This window comes from Cataglyphis hispanica, chromosome 16 (assembly GCF_021464435.1).
Source record: "Cataglyphis hispanica isolate Lineage 1 chromosome 16, ULB_Chis1_1.0, whole genome shotgun sequence".
Classification (NCBI taxonomy): Eukaryota; Metazoa; Arthropoda; class Insecta; order Hymenoptera; family Formicidae; genus Cataglyphis; species Cataglyphis hispanica.
Genome location: NC_065969.1, coordinates 1,611,936 through 1,625,000, shown reverse-complemented (window position 1 = coordinate 1,625,000; position 13,065 = coordinate 1,611,936).

The window sequence follows — 13,065 nt, the reverse complement described above, 5'->3', positions numbered from 1 at the left end:
TGATCTCATTGGAATGATATTAACTTCTTATCGTGTGTGCGTGATGGTCTCTCCGCGAGAACGAGACCGCGAGAAAGGCAATTAATTTTGATATCCATTTTTTATTAGTAATTAACGGCAATCGTGGCACCCAGTTTCTCGCAGCATCAGCGCATCGGGCCGATTAATCTTTCTCCCTCTCTCTCTCTCTCTCTCTCTCTCTCTTCCCCCCTCTCTCACTCTCTCTCTCTCTCTCTCTCTCTCTCTCTCTGTCTCTCTCTCTCGTGGATTTTCCGCTCGCATAAAACCGCCGCCGTTCCTTGGAAGATTCGGTCGTGCGCGCGAACAAGGGAACGCGTCCGGGAAAAACGCGCGAGCCCTCCCCCCTCCCTCCCCCTCGTAAATTAATTTTGCTCCCGTTTCGCTGTGCGCGCGCGCGAGCGAAAATGGCGGAGATTACGCGAAATTATGTAAATGCGCGGCATTGTAAATGGGGATCCGGTTTTTCGTTTTATTGGAGGGGCGGGGAAGGGGAGGGGGGGGGGAAAGGTCCCCGGAGTCGAGCCTCCTCTTTCTCCCCCACCCTTCTCCACTATCTCCTCTCTTTCCCTTTCCCCCCCCCCCCCTTGCTCTCGGGAATTTCTCTGGCTTCTCTCTCCGGGCAAGCCTCGGTCATATAACTGAGACAAAAGCTCGCCTAACGCCGAAACAAAGGGTGCAGGGGCGAGTAGAGATCTCTTGAGGGCACACATGCAACGAATTTAACTGCTTCCCCAGGCATTACTCTTGTGCTGGATTTCTTTTATTCGCCAGTATACCTCCTCCCCCTCCCCCGCCCCCAAACTGTCTTTTTCGTTATATACCTTCCTTTCTCTTTATCTCATCGCTTCTCTTTCTCCTTCTCTCGCCTTTTTTTTCATTATAATACACTTATTGGTCTTTAGGAGGGTTATATATTAGATTTTAGCCGGGACAAAAGCTTCCGAGGTGAACGATAACGCAAGGTCTTTCTTCGCGGTATTAAAGTTTCAATACGCTCCTATATCAATTTATTTCTTCGACAACATCGAACTGCGTGTTGCAACTATTGTTCGAAAAGTTATTACCTCTTTATATTGTACGGTTAACAATCTTCCCATTTGTCGAAGCAATTTCTCTTCTCTTCGCGTACAGCAGCGCCATATATATCGTTATCAATAATAAAAAAATTACCCGCATCAGTGTTTGAAGGGACGATATTGTCATCATTTCACCCGCGATTATATATAAATACACACAGCGCTCTCTCTCTCTTTCTCTCTCTCTCTCTCTCCCCCCTCTCTCCTTTCTCTCTCGCTCTCTCTGTCTCTCTCTTTCTCTCTATTGCGACGATTTATGAATCGATGGCGAGCTCTTCGAAAAGGCCTTTCTCTCTCTCTCTCTCTCTCTCTCTCCCTTTCTCTCATTCAGGAACATTCATTATTTCCCGGGCGGCAAGTCGCGCTGCCTTTGCAATGGCTTTTAAAAGGTGACAAAATCCCCTTAGAGAGCGCGTTGCTCGAGGGTGAGCTAAGTTACAATTAATTAATTAACTCGAACCCCTGTAATTCATGCGGTAAGTCAAACTTAATTAATTACCGGACGCCGAGGAAAAGACGAGGAGGGTGAAGACAGAGGGGGAGGCGAGGTGGGGGGGGGGTGCCTTAGGTGGCTTACATAAATCGACATATCTGCGATGTTTCTCGCGATCACGCAATCGATCGGTCGCGTGATAAAAAAAGAAAAAAAATGCGCGAGTATAAATTATTCTCTTTCCTTCGTGATATCTGCGCCTCGGTTAAGCAAAAAAAAAGAAGGAAAAAAAAAAAAACAACAACGCGCCACTTTATCGTTTCTCGACTCACGACGAGAGCGCCTTTGAAAGCGTCGAGTTTATTATCGAGGGATGTCGCCTCTTCCCTTCACCTACGCCAATGAATTACGGCGAGACGTCATTCTGTGGAAAGGCTATTAATTACAAACCCCACCTACCATTGTGCCCCGTCGCCGATAACTTTTCTATTATCCGTCTAAAGAGGATTTAGGACGGAGGAGTCCTTGCGCTATATTATCCTTCCTCATCGGCGCCGCCTTTTTTCACATTGTTGTCGTAATAAGGATCTGTTAAATTTCACGAATTTCTTGCATTTTTCCATTGTAATAGTTGCTGTTCGCGCGCACAAAAGATCGGATTATCCGTCTCTAATATTGAAACGGATGTGTTGTGTCAATAAACAATTTTTTATTTCTTAACTAGTTAGACAATTTTTATTACACTTTCTAGACATGGTGTAGTATATTTATGCGATGAAATATGGATGCACGCTTAATGTTTCCAACTTTCTGAAAAGTTCAACGATAATTTCTACACAATTTCTATTCCGCACCGCTTCCTGGTTCATAATTAATCAATATTATCATCCGGAATTAATCACATCGCCGGCTATTGTTATCATTTAGTAGCACTTTCTCTTTCTCTGTTTATAACGAGATCGGTAAACGATTACAATTTCAATTGCATGTGGCAATCAGCCTACTGGTTTTTTTTTTTTCAAATATGTACGAGTTTGGCGTGCGCATTGTAAAGATCTTATCGATTTAATTTTCATTTTGCCAATAATTATCCTCGTAAACCGCGTTCCGATTCCTTGGCAACTAATTTCCTTTATATAATATTCTCTGTATACAATATTAAACTATTTTATGCAAAGATAATCAGATAGTATCATGAATTGATGATTACTTCCTAGACATATTCTGCTGTGTAGTGTGATTTCATTAACTGCGTTTAATTTTCTCTATACATCATAATTTTAGGTATAAAACAAAGGTGTAGTTTTATTTAATTTCCCGTATTACTGGACTTTTATTTAATTATTAACTTAATTAACAAAGTGATTAAATTCATTGCAATTCAATTAAAAACATAGAGATTTAATATACAGAGTGTTCCAGATCAGATTGATGAAACTCCAGAGTCTTATAGGAAATTGAATTTAGAACAAAAAAGTTCTTTAAAGATAGAATGAGAGACGTTTTGTTAAAAAGTTAAAACTAATAAATTCTTAGTAAATAATTAGTTATAATCAAAATTTAATAAAAACATTTTCATGTTTGCATTTGCAATGCTTGCACCACTGAATGTAGTGTTTACACAAACCTACTATCGTAGTTTTTTCAAGTTTCTTCTTTTTTCATTGTTTTGAGCTTATCTTCTTTTGAAAATAAACTTAAAACGTCTAATCAGGATTAAATAAAATGGGCGTAAATTAGTTTGTTGTAGTTTAATTATTTAATTACTCATCAGATCTATTTACTTTTATCAAATAAATGAAGAGTTTTGAGGTTATTTTTAAAAATCATCAAAAAATGATTTTTAAAAATAATCTCAAAACGTGATTTTTCGAAGTTTGTTAGCTATAATTTTTTCAACGAAGCGTTTCCGGATGTTTATTGGGACTCTTTTGTTCCAAATTCAATTTCCTACACAACACTGAAGCTTCATTGAACTGATCTGAAACACCTTGTATATTGTGCGTGTTTGTCCATAAATTGAAAATTATATAAAGTTTCGCATCATTTTCTGCATAACAAGATTTCCCGCATATCCATATGGAAATAATTAGAAACTCGTGTTCTCAATCTGTTCTCAAGCCCAACTGTCCCCAATCCTTGGACAACCAGTCTCACAATGAGACGAATACCACATCGGGCTCTCTCGTAAGTCAGAAACGGATAATTATCGATGATCGGGAAAGATGGTTATTAACTCTTTTCGGTTCCATCGCGGACGTCCATTGTCCACGAGCTTCATTACGGGCCCCGGCCGGGCGAGTGTTCTGTTCAGCGGAGATAAAAGAAAAACAAGAAGATAAGGAGAACGGGGGAGGATGGGAGGGGAGAGGGCGAGGCAGAGAAAAATAAGAAAAGTGTCGGGAGGTCAGAGCGCGGCTACTGTGAAGGAACTGTTCCGTTCTCCGGGGGCTGCCGATCGTCCGAAGGGCCCTCAAAAGGGCCGCTCGTGAAGCGGCTGTCCGGAGCTCATTTGTTTCCGCTCGCTCGGCGCGAGGCCTGACGGCACGGAGAAAGATCGATCGACCGGTGTCTTAACCTCGGTCTCGGTACGAAATCGCCTGGTTTCGATAAGAAAAATTCTGGGACATTAATTGGACGGCCGGTAATTGAGTCGTGATGGAAAACTGATAGTCGTATACTCTGAGAGAGAGAGAGAGAGAGAGAGAGAGAAAGAGACTCTCGTAATTTACTACTCCGTCGCGACGGAGAGCGTCGTCCCCTGTCTCCCTCATTTCTCGATCGGCCGTCGACGTTGAAGATTGGCCGGACGGCAATTAAGTCGCGTCGAAGATAAGGGAGTCATTAAACAGCGATTAACTCAACCTGTCCTTTCTTCTTATACCGAGATCGGAGCGCAAGGTACTTTATAACGGCGCAAATGGAGAATATAACAAAATTATGATGGATGCGTGTACGAGAGTGAGAGTGAGCAGCTAATAAAACATATTGAGCAGCTCGATTGCCTTAAAGGCCCAGTCCATTTTAAGTGAGAAATTCATGATTGTTACAAATTTTTTTTGAAGAATATTAGAAATATATTGATTTTTTTATATATTGATTTTTATATTTGTTTTTACTGATGTTTAAACAATATGTCAGTATTTTTAGATCTTGGATATTTAGCTTCTCTTTTGTTTAACACGTGCCTTTGTGCGTAGCGTGTCAAACATGCAGGGTTCGATGATAGTGTAACATGCTGCTTCTCGCGTTATTGTTGGAAATGAAAAAACTCGATCTAGTTTTATTCCCTAACATATATTTTTGGGATACTAAACTTAATTTTATTAGAAAATATTGGGATATAACAAGGTAGAATCATTTTAAAATTAGATATTTTAATTTTGCGGAAATTTTTTCATTTTGCGAAAAAGTCAGAAAAATATTAAATTTTTAAATTCTAATTAATTAATAAAACCTGTATCGCCAAAAAAATGTTCATTAAAAACAAAAATTGAAATTATTCAGTGCATTAGCCCAAGATATCTGTTTATACGAATTTTAAAAACAGCATTTTAAAATCACGCATGTATGCTATCCTATTCAAAGTCTTATAACTTCCTCAATTTTGTGAATTTGTCAATAAAATTTGAAAGGCACATTCCTCAAACGTCATGCTTTCAGAAAATGTAAAAAAGATCAATTTGCTTGATCCTTTAAAGCAAACTAAAACTGCTACCTTAAATGAAGATGATACCGTATGTGCGAAGAGTGAAGAGTGATGATTTCAACAAAACTTCTTTCAGTTGCGCCAATGGCAATAAGATATCTCCATTTGTAATACACGATCTTGCGGGGAGCAGTTGCGGAATGCTGTTTGCTATTTTCGAAAAATTCTTCGACGGTGGGAGGAATGCGATGCGATGGCGGTGGGATTGGTTGGATCTAACTACATGAAGGGAGCCGCGAATACGGTAGTCGAGAAACGAAGTGAAATTATCGATGCGATTGCCACTGAAGCATCTCCGTTCGACGGAGGTCCACCGACAAAGGTCGATCAACGATTCTCTCCCATCTCGGCCCTCCTCCACCCCCCTGTCCCACTATCCCGTTCACCCCCTCCGTCACCCCCTTCCCACTTTTTTTCTAAAAGATAACCCACGATGGCCACCTTTTTGTTTGCTCAGCGAGATTGCTTGCTCGGAAATTGACCGAAGATTGCGGCCGACCGACGTTTGCTCTGCGGCCACGGCCTTAACGTTGCGCTACCGCAAAAATATCATTGGCTTCTCTATCCTCATCTTCCTCTCCTCGCCTTCTTCCTGACGCATCGCCTTCCTCTTATTCGGTTTCTTCTCTCGGCTTGGGAACGAGCCCGCGCAAGGAGAGGCCCCGCTTCATACATACGGTAGCCTCGTGAGAAGAAAGCGCAGCCAGAACATATATGTATATATATTTTTATTTTTAGCATGCGTGCACTTTGTAACATCGTGCTACGTGAAAAAAATTTATCGCTGAAAAAAAGTGCACGCTTCATCAAGTATCAAGTGTGTTTCTTTTTTTCCAGAGTTTGATTTACGTGAGAGAACTTTGGGCTAATTTCATACTCTCTGATTTGATGTATACATTGTTAGCAAGTATAACTGGATGTGTCATTTGTATCACAAGCAGCAATCACTTGCAACATTATTTTGTAACGAAGAAAATTTCTATTTCAAAAAAATAAAATTGAGCAGCGATATCGGATTCGCGACAGTATTTTGTCTAGAGGAATATACATTTTTATTTTAATCAGCAGATTTAACAGGCTTTAGTATTGTCTTCTAGAATTATGACGAAGTTACTTTAACACTTTCAAAGATTCAAAGACGATAAGATCCGGGCTTATTATTATCAAGTCCTCTCTGGGCTTATTATTATCAAGTCCTCTCTTCTTCTACGTCCTGCTCGTAGGATCTGATCAGATCCGATGGAGCGTATATGAAACTAACCGCCTAAGGAGTATTATATATCGAAAAATATCTGAAGAAATCGCTTCTCTCTCTTCTCCCAGAGCAGTCCTTCGAAGAGCAATGACTTTTGTCCGCGGCGATGCTGTCAGAAGTTATCATTCTTAATGGATCGTCATTTTGTAGCTACTCGTGAAAGATAAAGGCAAACACAAACATCTGGATTATCCGCCAAAGCGGAAAAGTAAATTTGGAGTGCATTTAAAATTAAAAATAATAAAATTATTTATCTTCACATATATTAAAATTAATTATTAAATTCGGAATAATAGCATCATCCCCTTGACACACAGTTTGAAAATCGATTGGTATAATAACACTAAAAAAATGTAAAAAAAAAAGAAATTAAAAAAGGATAATGTAAGTATATTGACTGTGAATTCGTGAATTAAGAAATGGGAGAATTTTTGAAAGAAGAGCAATTAATGACGATGAAATCGTTAACCAAAGATAGATTGATGAATTTATACAGCGTTGAAAAATTTATATTAAATTTAATAGATATAATAAAAATAAAAACAATCCCAAACAATCCCAAAACAATTCCAAATAATTCATTCTTATGTTTATTTAACCATATGGATATATTGAATGACACTATTATTATGTTAATATTTCAACATGAAATAAATGCAAACTTCACAGTAATTTGAAGTGAATCTACTTCAAAAGTACTTCATAATAATTTTGTGTAGAATCAACATATTTTTAATAATAAAATTAACTTGAAAAAATGTTATTGACTGTCTGCAGTCGCTCTCACTCTTATTATAGAATAAAATCAAAATTTTTTTTTCCGATAAATCTTAACAAATAAATTCTCTCACTAATAACACAGAACATATCCATTGTGTAAAATCATAAATATGCGCACGTTATGTTATTTCTATACTTCTTTCAGTTGTTTTAATAATTTAATATTTGAGTTCAATAACAGCAATATTAAATTAAAAGCATATAAATGCATTAAATATTTAACACAAAAATTTTAATCGCATATTTTATCGGCATATTTTTGTAACAAAATATATTCTCCAACCTTTCTAGATTGACTTAATTAATTAAACTCTCTATACTACGTGGAATTATATTAACAAACAAATCGCCTTAGCATTATTTTATAAAAGAACAATTTGATCGACATGGTATAGTATATAAGTCGGTCGGGAGCAATGGCAACAACCGATCGATCGATCGGATTACCGGCACGCACGATTCCCGCTGCATCGCGAATCATATCAACGTTATGGGATCGATTACGGAGCGAAAGACGGCAAGAGCCCACGGAGTCGACGGGCCGAATCGGGGAGGGGGAGGGGGAGGGGGAGGGAAGCGCTATTGAATTACCATAAAACGCCATGATTAATGCAAGGTAAACGAATATAACGCCGCAGATACCGCAAGCCTGTCCTACAGCAGTTAACGAGTATCCTGCTATGGTTTCCTGTATACTTACAACTTACTGCACCCCGCCTTTTATCGCGTTGTCACATCTTACACGTCCATGAGAGCATGGTATCAATTACAATACCGAGTTTCACGTTAATCGTCACATCGCTTAAAATCCTGAGATTCTCGTGTACACAAAAGCTTTGAAATACTTGGAAATCTAATCCAAAGAAAATTATGCCCCTATATCAAGGAACAAAAATTACATGCGTGCATGAAAAAGTATCAAAAGAATAATCGAGAATCATTTTCTTTTTTTTTTTCAATTTTTAGACACCCGTTGTTTCTTACTCTTCTCCGCCGAAAGATCTTATTGGACAAATATATCATATTAATATTAAATATATTATATATTTAATATATTATATTTAATATATTATATATTGATATACTATGATATTAAATATATTATATTTTTTTTTGTACTATCAAAGCAAAAAAGAAATTTTAATATTAAATATATTATATTTAATATTAATATTTCTTCTTTTATTTTGAGAATACAAAAAGATCTTTAAATATGTAATCGAGCAATTGTTGTGAAATATTTGTCTATAGAAAAGTGTAAACTAAATGTTGAATATATATGTAAAGATTGTATACAGAATATGTGATTATGTAAATATTAATTTATATAGGAGACACTGATAAAACGATGTGTGGTCGAAATTGCGTCTGTTAAGTTAGCGGGTGTGTCAATCTCTTTTTAACCGAGCGGCCAGAAGATGTAAGCTGTCAAGTTAAATATAGGATACCGAATGAGTCAGCATACAAATACGAGTATTTCATGCATAAAAATCGCCGTGCAGCTTCTCATTTGCCTAATGTACCATTATACATGAAAGCACTTCTTACGTTAAATGTATCACGAAAGTATTTACATTGAATTTTTTTAATGATACACAAGAATAATTTTATAGTAATCAAATAAAATGTTAAGTTAGGTTAGGTTAGGTTATGTAAAATGTTAGTCTATATTCTATATAAATTAATATGTTTTATTTTTAAGCAATAATTGAGTTTTTTTTATAATTATTATTATTTATAATAATTTTATATAATTATATAATAAAAAATATAATAATAAATTGAATTTTATTTTTACAGTTGAACAAGCATGCGACTTTTTTTTTACAGAAATATATTTTTCATAGTCAAGAAATCGGAAGCATTATGATATTTTTTTATTATTAACATTTATTAAATTGAAATTGTACTGATTAAATCTTTAGATCGTCAGGCGCCTATGCTTTCGCATTTTCACGATCGACTTTTAAGCGGATGAGTGCGTCATGTGCGTCGTGAGAATCAGCGCGTGCGTGCGTGCGTGTGCGTGCGTGTCAACGTACCGTAGAACACAACATATGATACATATGGGAATCTTAGGCTCTGCGGTTTGAAGCCCGTAACATGCTGACGATGTTGACGATCAGAGAGAATGAGGAAAGGGAAGGGGAGGAGGTACACACGGGCTATCACGCGCGATACAGACTGTCGCTGTATCAGCAAATATAGTGTATTAACTCACTTCATGCACCTTGTTTGGAACCGACTGCCATCACCGCCATCAGGTAAAGCGGCGGACCTATTTTCCTTCCACAGGAGCGCCATCTCATAAATCTTTCCGTTCAGAACGAGAATGAGATGACAATAAGAGCGAGCGAGAAAAGGTATAAGAGCGAGTAATTTTCGACATCGATTGCTACCAAATGTCGGCCAAATAAGGTTCATTCAGGTGAAGAGATTCGTTCGTTCAAAACATTGTGTGTATGTGTATGTGTGGTGATTTAGTGTTATAAAAAAATTTATAAAATGAGATGATGTACAAAAAACCAGTATACACGTGTAACACAGTTGATACAATATTTTGACAAGATAATCAGCTGATAATCAGCTGATCCCCAATCATTTATATGTAACGAGTAAATAGAAGGAATTATTAATTGCAACTTTAATCTTGATTAAAAATTCTTAGTCAAAATAATGAATCAATATTATATATCATGTAATATAACTTCAAGAAAAAAAAAATCTTTCAAATCTGGTGCAGCTTCAAACATTACGAAACAAAAAGGACAAATCCAAACGTCCCAGTAATTTGACCCCTTCAATCATTTCCGAGCATTCGATCATTGCTTGTGTGGTCGAAATACAAGCTCGCCAAGCACGATTCTAATTTTATACGCGCAACAACGTCTACACGAGCGCTAAATTACGTGGTTTGAAGTTCACGATGTGTGGTCAAAGTATACGCGGCGTTGAACGAGAGGGCTTGAAAGGGGGCTGCTGTTGCTGCCGCTACTTTCATGAATATACGAGTTACATTGCGCAAGCTGGCGGAGAGAGTCGATTGGCCGATCGCTTACAAAGTCACTCTCTTGCGGCAAGACCGCATTCCGCCTTTGACCGGTCCCACCGCAGTAGCCTCGGCTCTATCCTATCTTATTCGATGAATTCGATCGATTTTCATGATGCCTGGAACGTTCGTATAGGTCAGTGTGAAATAAATTACTCGGAACACGTCATTGTATAATGTGCTTGTTTAGTGTTCACTGTCTGAATGTGCGAAAAATAAAATTTTTAATGCGTATTTTCAAACGTAAATATTTGTATATGTGAGAAGTGTCTTCAGATAAATGTAGGAAGATTATTCAAAATTCTTATTTTTCACAAAATCATATTTTGTACCTCAATTATAATATTTTTAATCTTAGTTCTCTATATAAAAAATCTATATATAATATACATATATATATATATATATATATATATATATTATTATATATATATTGTATATGTATAGAAAATATCCTCATATATTGTATGTTCTTTTTATTATACAAAAAATAATAAGAAGACTAATTAAAAAATAAGAGTTTATTTCATTATTTTTTAGAGAAAATAAAGTTTAGAATAATTATATATAAAATATTAAAAAATTTTTTGAATTGCATTTAGATGTATTCAATTACATGTATATATTTATATATATTTATACGAATTTTTTTCATTGGGATATTTTTTTTCCCTGACAATTTGACATTCACTGGCGTGCTTCTTGAGATTGAAAACATTGTCGTTATTACAATTAACGCCGCATTCCCAGCATTTTGCGAGGCGCCGACGCAGGTTGACTCCCATCCCCGGCGTGATTGATAAAATGATAGCGCTCCCGCGTGCCAGCACGCACACGCATTCGCGCGGGAACGTAAGGGGAAGACCTGACGATTCCGTGGCTGGTGCCACGCAACAAAGTTGGCGCAAGAGATGGAAATGGATGGAGTTTGTGCGCCGTAAATACACATATGGGCATATCTACCTTCCCTTGTTACCGCGCCGTTCCTGCTAATGACGTAATCGTCTCGAACGAGAGAGAATTCCAACCCTGGGCAACGATATCGTTCTCTACCCGGCTCCCTCAATCACGGTAATCGTTTTAATCCCTCCTCCCCGGCTTAAATTGAGAACTCATTGCCCGGCCGCGGTCGCATCGCGCCATCAGCGTTTTTCCCTTTCCCCGTCTGTCCTTATCTCTCTCTCTCTCTCTTTTTTTTTTCACGATCCTTCGATTCCCCTCATCCGGACCGGATCCGTGATCTCAGTTGCTGACTTTTGCATCTCCTCTCCATTTCTGCTTCATCAACCTCTCGCGTTTTCGAAACTCTTTCGTGTGTTAACATTGACAGAGCGAAATGGCGAGAATGCGAAACATGAAAAGATTCTAGTGAGATATTTTATTATATTTGTGTACAGAACTTTACATGATTTTTTTACATTTTAAGAGTATTATATATAAGGGGGTGAGAAACTTATTAAAATCTTGATTCATTGTTGACAGAGCTATTTAAGATTTACATCTTTCGCGCGCAAAAATGTCATGCAGTTCGTAAGAGACGTCGTGTCGATTATAAATCGATTAAGCGAGTGTACATACGCGATATGTTTTCCGCACGTTTCTCTTCGCACAAATAGATTCTCAGCAGTCGTGAAGGATTCTCGTCTCTCGAGATATATGTCCCTTGACCTTCCCAGTCGAACGATCTCGCTGGAAAATTTTCGTATTGCTCTGTCTCTGTCTCTCTCTCTCTCTCTCTCTCTCTCTCGCGTGGCCTGTCCGTATATAATAAATCAAATTAATTCGCGTAATAACGTAACAGGCGCATCGATGCATCGCGTCTGAGACGGCAATCAGATCGTTGTTGCCCGAGGAGACGAAACGATGGCGAGAGAACGACGCAAAAACCACCGCGCTCCCTCTCGCAGGACTAATTTTTCATTCGCCTTCTCTTCTATTTTGTCCCCGTTCTCCCCCTCCCCTTCCCCCTGCCCCTTCCCCCTCCGCACCTTCGCGCCCCTTACTCCCCTCCTTCCCTCCCGCTTCCCTCACGTGTGTGCTACCACTTTCGTACGAGATCGGACAAAACATCCATCATGCACGCGGTGGTGATGGTGGTGGTGATGGTGGCGACTTTGAGATGCAGAAAAACTTAATTACCTTCATTAAGCGAGGGCCCCGCGTCTGATCGTGGCCGATCAACCGTCCATTTTGTCCGCGGATGTGATGCCCGCTGCCTATTTTCTCTCTCTCTCCCAGAGAGAGAGAGAGAGAGAGAGAGAGAGAGAGAGAGAGAGAGAGCGAATTGTCGGTTGCCGAGCGTCAAAACGATGTTAATGGAGCCATGTAATTGCAAACACGCGGATAATTTTTTTTTTCCATGCTCGGCGTTTCGCGCATATAATTTGCGTTATATATTTTACTTGTATGGATTTGTTTACGTTTCAAATTTGGAACACGGAAGATTAGACGGAAAATTAGTTCTATGAAGTATTTAGATGATGATGCTCACACAATGTACATACAATTAATTAATAAAACTTTTTTTATTAATTACAGAAAATATTGTTCTTTCGAACTTTTAGATATTTTTGACTTTACATTTTGGGTGTATAATATTATTGCAACATAAGTACAGTTTCGAATGTAAATCTGATCCCTCATCTCTCTCTCTCTCTCTCTCTCTCTCTCTCCCTCCCTCCCTCTCTTTTCCTCTTTCTGCGAATTTTTCGTCGCTCGAGACTTTGCTTTCGTAGAGATAAA